The 10,000-nt window shown below is 34.0% G+C and overlaps 1 protein-coding gene across 1 annotated transcript in view; it reads left to right on the forward strand.

The window, feature by feature from the left end:
• The window catches only part of Sobp (Sine oculis-binding protein), a 417,587-nt gene that overhangs the window by 4,198 nt on the left and 403,389 nt on the right, over positions 1 to 10,000 (forward strand). The window contains exon 2 of the mRNA XM_067084703.1: positions 6,755 to 6,809. The gene's annotated coding sequence lies outside the window, so the exon portion shown is untranslated. The remainder of the gene's footprint in view (positions 1 to 6,754; positions 6,810 to 10,000) is intronic.

Consider the following 10,000-nt stretch of genomic DNA (forward strand, 5'->3'; position numbering starts at 1 on the left):
TCTCTCTCTCTCTCTCTCTCTCTCTCTTCTCTCTCTCTCTCTCTCTCTCTCTCTTCTTGTCTTAATTAATCTATCACGAAAAGAGAGGACGTTAATGTGTTGGATAAATAGGGATTATTATATATATATATATATATATATATATATATATATATATATATTATATATATATATATTCTGTGTATATTCATCTTCATACATCTAAAGAAGTAACAGTAAGTTATTTTACGCTTGTTCTTGTATTTGCAATATTATATATATATATATATATATATATATATATATATATATATATTATATATATATTTATATAATATATATCTTATATATATATATATATATATATATATATATATATATATATATATATATATATATATTTATGTATGCATATATATACAGATATATAGATATAGGTAGATAGATAGGTAATGATATATACCCACAATAAATTCTTAAGTAAATAGTTATCCGTTTTAATTTCGTTCTCCACTAAAATGAAAATTTATACTAAACAGAGAACTGAATTAATCGGAAGAATAACAAACAGTCACAATAAATAAATAAACTGGAAAATAAAGCAATAAATGTATACACAAACAAAATAAAATTAAATCCCTTAAATAAAAAAAAAAACAAATAAACAAATAAAACTGAAACCAAACGACCTTCTTGTCGATTGAGTCCCCAAGAACAAAAGCATCGACAAGACGAGAGAACTGAGGGTGTGAAATCGATTCCTCCTGGCCGTGTGATTGGTAGATGGTTGGCAATAAACCTAAGACATTCATGGATTCGGCCACATTGGTCTCATTAAGGCCCATTATCGTTTATTGGGACTGTAACTCAGGTAGATGGAACAGAGAGAGAGAGAGAGAGAGAGAGAGAGAGAGAGAGAGAGAGAGAGAGAGAGTTAAACTGGAAGTTTATTGAGAGAGAGCTAAGGCGGATGTTCATTGAGAGAGAGAGAGAGGAGGGAGGGAGAGAGACAGAGAGAAAGAGAGAGAGAGAGAGAGAGAGAATTAAACTGGTTTTTCATTGAGAGAGAAACTGGTTGTTCATTGAGAGAGAGAGAGAGAGTTAAAATCCGGTTCGTTGAGAGAGAGAGAGAGAGTTAATCCGGATGTTCATTGAGAGAGAGAGAGAGAATGTTAAACCGGATGTTCATCGAGAGAGAGAGAGAGAGAGAGAGAGAAAGAGTTAAACCGGATGTTCACTGAGAGAGAGAGAGAGAGAAAGAGAGAGAGAGAGAGAGAAAGTAGACTCATTAATAAAGATGAATCAAATAATTTTAGTGTACGCTTATAAGAGAAAGAAAAAATTAATTTAGCAAACAGTTTGAAAAGAGTCATGAAAAGATAAAGAAAAACTAAACACCTGGAGTGAATAATAATAATCACAGCAAGTGACATAAAAAAGAAATAAACGATATAATGTAAATAACGGAACAGAACACAACTGACCTCTTGACCTGACGTGAGACAGATATAGAGACGAGGTCAAAGTTCATACCTGAACACTTCTTGTCCTGTCGATAAATTTTGGAAGGAGTTTAAGTAGAGGGATAAAATGAATGATTGTTAATAATGAAACGATTTTATCATTATTTTTTTGCTTTATCACGTTTCTTCTTCCCTTTTGGAAGAGGCGGCGCATGAAGGGTAGACACTTCCGGTTCTCAGAAAATCTCTTGGGATGAGGTCGCGAGACTCATGACCTTAATTTGACCTCACCTGAAGCTAGTACTCATTTTTATTAATACATAACTGACAGGCCACAGATTATAATACACATTTATAAACAAGTAAAAAATGCGATGAAGTTTCTTCGGCGCAGTCGAGTTTTCTGTACAGCGTATAATGCTGTATGAGCCACTGCCCATGAAAATTTCAGCCACGGCCCGGTGGTGGCCTGTCCTATAGCGTTGCCAGACGCACGTCCATGGCTAACTTTAACCTTAAGTAAAATAAAATCTACGGAGGCTAGAGGGCTGCAATTTGGTATGTTTGATGATTGGAGGGTGGATGATCAATGTGCCAATTTGCAGCCATTTAGCCTCGGTAGTTTTCAAGATCTGAGGGCGGACAGGAGTGCGAACAGAAAAAAGTGGGAGAAAAATTGTGAACAGAAAAATTGCGGGGAGAAAAATGCGAACAGAAAAATTGCGGACAGAAAAAGTGCGGACAGAAAAATTGCGGACAGAAAAAGTGCGGACAGAAAAATTGCGGACAGAAAAATTGCGGACAGAAAATTTGCGGACAGAAAAATGCGGACGGATAGACAAAGCCATTTCAGTAGTTTTCTTTTACAGAAAACTAAAATGGAGATAATAGATATAAATGAAATAAAAAAATACAAAAATATGACAGATTGGAATCAGAAAAGCAAAGATAATAAACTGAGAAAAGAAAGAAAACTACCAATAACGAAATTATCAAGACCCGGGCGCCACTCTGCTTCTTCTGGGTCTCGGGAAATCAAGGTTTATGGACCAACATTATGTTAATAACACAATTCCTGCAGGGAATTCGGACAAGCGAATGGGTGATCCGGAATAAGGGAAATAAATGTACGCTTTACTTTGATGGGAATAGTGCCTTTCCTTTCTTCCTTTCTTTTTTTTTTTTTTTTTACTGAGTGCAGTCACGTTTTATGCAACTGGAATCAGTCTGATTTCTCTGGAAGTATGTGGCTGTGGACAACGAATAGTTCAGTATATATATGTGTATATATATACACAATATATATATATATATATGTATTTATTCATATATATATATATATATATATATATATATATATATATATATATATATATATATATATATATATGTGTGTGTGTGTGTGTGTGTACACACACATATATAACTTCTTCCATTCTTTCCACATGACTGAACTATTTTAAAATAGTTGATCTCGATTTACTAAAAATACATGTAAATATTTTTTTTTTTTTTTTTTTTTTTGCATATTAGTCTGGAAACTCTGTCATTCATATTGGCAGAATCCTTTCTGTCGATGACAATTTTCTTATTCACGTTGGGTTCCAGCTGAAATTTTCCTTCAAACTGGGTATAATGCAAAATATTTGTCCACTAATTACAAAAATCAATGCAGAGTTGCAGTATGCTGCAGTTTGTTGACAGTATGGCTATACTGCAACGCAAAATTCTCCTTAAGTACCAGTTCACTTATTTAAAGAATAATAAATGAGCCTTTGCGTTTTCCTAATAATTTTTTTTCGTTTTTTTATTTGAAAATAGTGATGTAAGTCAGTTTCACTTCCAATCCATAATTGTTTTACATTTACATCTGCATTGCAAATGTTATTACTTATTATGTATTCAGACCTCTACACTCAGTCTGAAGGGTGTTCAGATCCTATGTTAAATGATTTAATAAATCAAATCCTATGTTAAAGGGTTTAATAATCATCTACAGAGAGAGAGAGAGAGAGAGAGAGAGAGAGAGAGAGAGAGAGAGAGAGAGAGAGAGAGAGAGAGAGAGAGAGAGACCCTATGTTAAATGATTTAATAAATCAAATCTCATGTTAAATAATTTAATAACCATCTAGAGAGAGAGAGAGAGAGAGAGAGAGAGAGAGAGAGAGAGAGAGAGAGAGCTCCAAACCATTTAAAATTACCGGCTCGTAATTCCAGGAAGTGTAACACATTACGAAACTTCTGTTTGATATTCACCAAGATGACAGGTTTTCCACACCGTGGGTTCCCCCCCTAGGGAGCACCAGGGATGATACTCCCCCACCCTGCTCCCCTACCCATCTTACAGGGACACCCCACCCTTTCCCCCCCCTCCTCCCATTCTGTACAGGAGGGAGCCTCCTACGGAAATTGTGGGAGGGGTTGCAGTCCCCTTCTTTACTGGGATCTAGCCAGAGGAGCGTCCAGGGGAGCAGGGTCCAGGGGGATGTATTTTGCGGGTTCCAGGGGGCGACGACTACGCCCATGGTTCCTTTCTTGCGGCTGCCTTCTGTGGGCGTCAGTTGATCGCCAAGGACCTCGCAAAGGTGCGACGCGTGATCCACTTAGACTTGACGCGCGGGAAGAGAATAAATTAATTAGGTTCTAATTAAGGCAATAATGCCGGCTAATTGATATTCCCTTGCTGGTGACGTCTGCAACGGCTTAATTACCATCCGGCAAAATCTTAATGCGGTTCATGGTTATTTTGCGTCGTCGGTCAGGTTTTTGGGGATAAAATTCTTAGGGCGGTTTGCTGGGAAACAGATTTGGGGCCCTTGCGTGGTAGTGAGCTGTGCTTCTTTGCTCTTGAGCAGTTCTAGCTGTTATTGCTGTTTTTGCAGCTGTTACTGCTGTTTTTGACAGCTGTTATAGTCAGTTTCTTTTACTGTTATTGACAGCTATTGTTGCTGTTTTAACAGCTGGTATTGAAAGTTTTTTGCTGTTTTGACAGCTGCTTTGCTGTTTTGACAGCTGTTATTGCTGTTTTTGACAGTCGATATTACTTTTTGACAGCTGTTGCTGTTTTTGACTGCTGTAAGTGACACGACAGCTGCTATTGATGTTATTAATCGCAGCTATTGTTGTTTTTGACAAATTTATTGCTGCTGTTCATGGCTGTTGTTACTATTTTTAATAGCTGTTATTACTGTTTTGACAGCTGTTATTGCTATTTTGAAAGCTGTTGTTATTAGTTTTGACAGTTTTTTGCTATTTTGCAGCTGTTATTGCTGTTTTTGCAGCTTTTATTGCTGTTATTGATATCTGTAAATGCTGTTTTTGGCAGCTGTGATCGTTGATATTGACTGCTGTTGCTGATGTTTTGACAGCTATTATTGCTGTTTTTGACAGTTTTTATTTCTCGTTTTGACAGCTGTCTAAGCTGTTTTTGACAGCTGTCATTTTTACATCTGTTGTGGCTGTTTTTGACAGCTGTTATTGCAGTTTTGACAGCTGTTTTGGCGTTTTGACTGTTATTAATGCTGTTTTGACAGCTTCTTGCCTGTTTTTGACAGCTGTTTTTGCTGTTAATGACAGATGTTATTGCTGTTCTTGCTCAACCTGATAAGTATCAGTAACATACATACCACCACTTCTAACGCTACTATTGCAACTTCTGCTATTAGGTAAACCACCACTAACACTACTATTGCAACTTCTACTATTAGGTAAACGACACATACATTACTTCATACATACGTAGTAGGTGACGGGAGTGGGTGGGGCTAATAGTCATGGGAAGACCGAATGGGTGGGGGTTAGGGAGTGGGGCTGGGAATAATAATCCAAGGAAGGTCGAGGGAGTGGGGGTTAGGATGTGGAGGGGGAGGTAATAGTCATGGGAGGGTCGAGAGGGTGGGGGTTAGATGGTATGGGTGTGGCTAATAGTCAAAGGAGGAACTAGTGGGTGGGGGTAACTGAAATGGGGTGGGGTTAACGGTCGTGGGAGGAACGAGGGGGTTGTGGATGGGGTGTGGGTTGTTGGCGGGGAGGGTGGTAGGAGGGGGTTGGGCGACATCATCCACCGAAGTCAAAAAAAGGAAATTCCGACGAGAACATGAAACCCGAACAATAAAACCTATTACCGATCATCGAAAATTCAGTTGACTATCGGAGACAGGGCTTCACGTTCCCGCCCGTCCTCCGCCGCCCATGTCGCTCCGGCTGAAATATCAGCCCAGAATTGGTAAAATTCGCAAAAAAAAAAAAAAAAAATCATTAATATTTACACTCGAAATAAGTCTAAATGTTTTTTTGATGTTCGCCGAATATATCATCTGCTTGTCGGGAGATGTCAGACGCACTCGGGTAATCTGAAGCCAAACAGTTTTGGCTGTATTTTTTTGTTTTCATTTAGAAATTCAGAGGGCAAGTAATGAGTTAGGAATAGATTATGCACGCATATCTGTGTGTGTGAGTGTGTGTATATATATATATATATATATATATATATATATATATATATATATATATTGTGTGTGTGTTTATATGTATATTTATGTTATGTATATATGTATGTATATATATATATATATATATATATATATATATATATATATATATATATATATATATATATATATATATATATATATATATATATACTAATATATATATATAATATATATATATATATATATATATATATATATATATATATATATATATATATATATATATATATATATATATATATGTATATTAACATATATATATATATATATTTGAAAGATGATATTGATTATATTAATAATATAATTTTGTAATTTAACTTTGAAAGATCGTTGATTATATTGATAATATAGTTTTCAAAAGTGATATTTTAATTCAAAAGTAATATTAACTTATCCATGGTACTCCCCATAAATGTATAAAGAGGGTTATCTTTCAAATATTTAACCGTAAATACTACATAAATATCGAATTCGCTGTACTCTGGAACGGTTTTACTCAAAGGGAATTATACTGTACATAAGTGCACCTACCCTGACAAGGATTCGAACCAGTACCATCTTTGAGGATTGGTACAGTGGAAACAGTAACTTAGTGCACTCAGCCATCAAAAAATTCATATTAATAAAGTATAAAAATTTTTTTGTTTTAGTGAAACCTAATCTCCTGTTGTAATAAGAATATCAATCTTAATAACCCCAATAAAAACTGGATTAATCCTCTACAGGTTTATAACAATAAACTAAACCCAGCAATCTCAGTAACTGTAGTTGATCTTGAGCAAATTTATTCCAACAAACTAATCCACTTCTGCTCTTCAGGGATTTCTGGAATCCTGGTTGGTCTACCGGCAATTTTGAGTGATCGAGAACATAGGTAAGTACTAACTACTAACTACTACAATTTCTTAAGTATAGAATGAAGTTGATTTATCCATTTGAGATTAAAGACTATGCAATCTCCAGCAAAAAGAAAAAAGTATCAATTATAATCTTGTGACAAAGAACGTTTTAGGTGAATATTGAAATTTCTATTTGAAAACTTTTCTGTAAGAGGAGTAGAAGTTGATTTTAGGCGTTCAGCTTTTGAAAATGGTGTTTTTCGCCTGATCAGCTTTAAAATAATCTCCATTTTTTTCCTAAAAAAGGGGATGGGGTCGAACCAGAATTTTTTTATGCGTATTATACTATTCCAGATCGCAAATACATCACCTCATACAAAATTCAACTTTGTATCTTGAAAAATAAAGGAATTGGATGGGATTGAATTTCCAAAACTTTGATGGCTTATAACTAATTTTTTTTTTGTGGTGAGAGGCCCTTCTAATGCTGAATGTTTTGACAGCTATTATTGCTGTTTTTGACAACTTTTATTGCTCGTTTTGACAGCTGTCTAAGTTGTTTTTGACAGCTGTTATTGCTCTTTTTGAGAGCTGTCATGGATGTTTTTGACAGTTGTTATTGCTCTTTTTGAGAGCTGTCATGGATGTTTTTGACAGCTGTTATTGCGGGTTTGGCAGCTATTTTTGGCGTTTTTTGGTTGTTGTTATTGCTGCTTTTGACTGCTGTCTTGGCTGTTTTTGACGCTGTTATTGCTGTTAATGATAGATGTTATTGCTGTTTTTGCTCAACCTGATAAGTATAAATAACATACATACCACCACTACTAACACTACTGTTGCAACTTCTACTATTAGGTAAACCACTACTAACACAACTATTGCAACTTCCACTATTAGGTAAACCACTACTAACACAACTATTGCAACTTCTACTATTAGGTGAACAACACATATACACTTCATACATACTGGGGAGGGTGGGGATAATTGTCATGGGAGGAACGAAGGGGTGGGGGCGGGGGCTAATAGTCCAAGGAGGTTCGAGGGGGTGGAGGTTAGGATGTGGAAGGGGAACTAATAGTCATGTCCTTTGAAGATGACAGGCAACACAATTTGCAAAGATCTTTAGTTGCAATATCGTGACAGTGACAGTTTCAAGTGAATATTTGATAGGAAATTTTGCTCTTAGAAGAGTAGAGGAAATTATTTCACGAGTAGGGATGGGGCCAGTACTATTTCTAGAGATTTTGAGATGTAGTCTGTGCTCTCTCTAGAGATTTTGAATTGGTATCTGTGCTATCTGTAGAGATTTGGAGTTGTACTTCATGTTATCTCAAGAGATTTTGAGTTCTAATCTGTGCTATCTCTAGAGAGTTTGAGTTGCAGTCTGAGCTGTCTCTAGAGATTTTGAGTTCTTTTGAATTTTAATCTCTGCTGTCTCTAGAGATTTTGAATTTATATCTGTGCTATCTCTAGAGATTTTGGGTTGTAGTCTGTATTGTCTCTAGAGATTTTGAGTTATTTTAAATTTTAATCTTTGTTATCTCTAGAGATTTTGAGTTGCTATCTATGTCATCTCTAGAGATTTTGAGTTGTAATCTGTGCTATCACTAGAGATTTTGAGATATAGTCTGCTGGCTCTAGAGTGTTTGAGTTATTTTGAATTTTAATCTTTGCTATATCTTGAGATTTTGGATTGCCATTTGTCCCATCTATAGAGATTTTGAGTTGTATTCTGTGTTATCTCTAGAGGTTTTGAGTTGTAATCTGTGCTGTCTCTAGAAGTTTTTAGGTGTGCTATCTCTAGGGATTTTTAGTTGCAAAAACTGTAGTATGTGCTATCTCTGTGCTATCTCTAGAAATTTTGAGTTGTAATATTTGCAATCTCTAGAGATTTTGAGTTGAAATCTCGTCAAGGAGAACATTCCTGATTCTCATTTGATGTGGAATTTAGTTACTCCTTGTTGGAGAGAAGAGGAAATTTATTTTAAAAACTTAAAAACCGAATCTAGCCGAAGTTGACGTAGCATAGATGAAAGATATTAATTTAAAAACTTTAAAACAACCTAAATGAAAGCTGACGAAGAATAGATGAAAGGTATTAATTTTAAAAACTTAAAATGGAATCTAACCGAAAGCTGACGTAGAATAGATGAAAGATATTAATTTTAAAAACTTTAAAATGGAATCTAGTCCAAAAGTTGATGTAGAATAGATGAAAGATATTAATTTAAAAACTTAAAAACGCTATCTAACCGAAATTTGGCGTAGAACAGAATATAGAAACTCGAAAACAGCTTCAAAACTAAAAAAAGGGGACATTTCAGAATCACATCAACACCAATTTATATCCCAGACGATCCATCCACGAGTCTGTTATAGGCTAACCACTATAACTACAACATCGTCACAAAATACAACCGTAGTCTGGCATCGTTAGGGTTACCATGGCCTGCTTTGCCAAGAGATATTTAATCTGCCATTAACCACATCACCGAAATACGATCATCGTTTCAGCAAATCACTTTCGAGTATTTAGGCCCTGCATCCTGATCAGAGGGCTTATGTCCATTATTATTATTATTATTATTATTATTATTATTATTATTATTATTATTATTATTATTAATGAAGATATCAACAGTGGTGTAGATGGAAATATATGTTTTAGAAATATATATATATACATACATATTATATATATTTATTATTTTATTATTATTGCTAATAGATTCACAATCACGTGAAAAACAATCTGAGTAATAAAAATCTTTTACATAGTAGTATAATTATTATATAATTGTGGATTTTTATTATTATTATTATTATTATTATTATTATTATTATTATTATTATTATTATTATTATTATTATTATTATTATTGATGAAGATATCAACAGTGGTGTAGATGGAAATATATGTTTTAGAAATATATATATATACATACATATCTATATATATTTATTATTTGTATTATTATTGCTAATAGATTCACAATTTCGTGAAAAACAATCTGAGTAATAAAAATCTTTTTACATAGTAGTATAATTATTGTATAATTGTGGATTTTTATTATTATTATTATTATTATTATTATTATTATTATTATTATTATTATTAGTGAAGAAATCCACAGTGGTTAGATGTAAATTTATATTTTAGAAATATATTGTTATTATTATTATTATTATTATTATTATTATTATTATAATTATTATTATTATT

Source organism: Macrobrachium rosenbergii, chromosome 41 (assembly GCF_040412425.1).
Source record: "Macrobrachium rosenbergii isolate ZJJX-2024 chromosome 41, ASM4041242v1, whole genome shotgun sequence".
Taxonomy (NCBI): domain Eukaryota; kingdom Metazoa; phylum Arthropoda; class Malacostraca; order Decapoda; family Palaemonidae; genus Macrobrachium; species Macrobrachium rosenbergii.